Source organism: Microtus ochrogaster, chromosome 19, assembly GCF_000317375.1.
Source record: "Microtus ochrogaster isolate Prairie Vole_2 chromosome 19, MicOch1.0, whole genome shotgun sequence".
Taxonomy (NCBI): Eukaryota; Metazoa; Chordata; class Mammalia; order Rodentia; family Cricetidae; genus Microtus; species Microtus ochrogaster.
Window position 1 is genome coordinate 19,535,266 of NC_022021.1, and position 660 is coordinate 19,535,925.

Below are 660 nucleotides of genomic sequence, written 5' to 3' on the forward strand. Positions count from 1 at the left end.
GCAGGGGCTAATCCAAAGGGCACCCATAGGAATGAAATCTGGCAGATGGATGTGTTCCACTTTGCAGAGTTTGGCAAATTGAAGTATGTTCACCATACCATTGACACTTATTCAGGTTTTCAGTGGGCAACTGCTTTAAGTTCAGAAAAAGCTGATTCAGTATCACTCATTTATTAGAAGTCGTGGCTATCATGGGTATACCTACACAGATAATACAGATAATGGTCCCGCTTATGTCTCTAAAAACATGAAATGGTTTTTTGACTATTACAATATCAAGCATGTTACAGGTATACCATACAATCCTACAGGTCAAGCAGTCATAGAAAGATCAAATAGAACTATAAAGGATATGTTGAACAAACAGAAAGGGGTGGAAAATGCCCCCAGAAATAGATTACATAATGCTTTGTTAACCTTGAATTTTCTTAATGCTAATGAGAAGGGAACAATGGCTGCAGAAAGACATTGGATAATGGAAAAGTCTACTGAACTGAATCAACCAGTTTATTTCAAGGATGTTCTTACCTCACAATGGAAGCCAGGAGATGTTTTACGTTGGGGAAGGGGTTTTGCTCTTATCTCCACAGGTGAAGAAAAATTGTGGATACCATCAAAATTAATAAAGGTTCGGTATTAAGAGGAAAAACCATTTGAAAA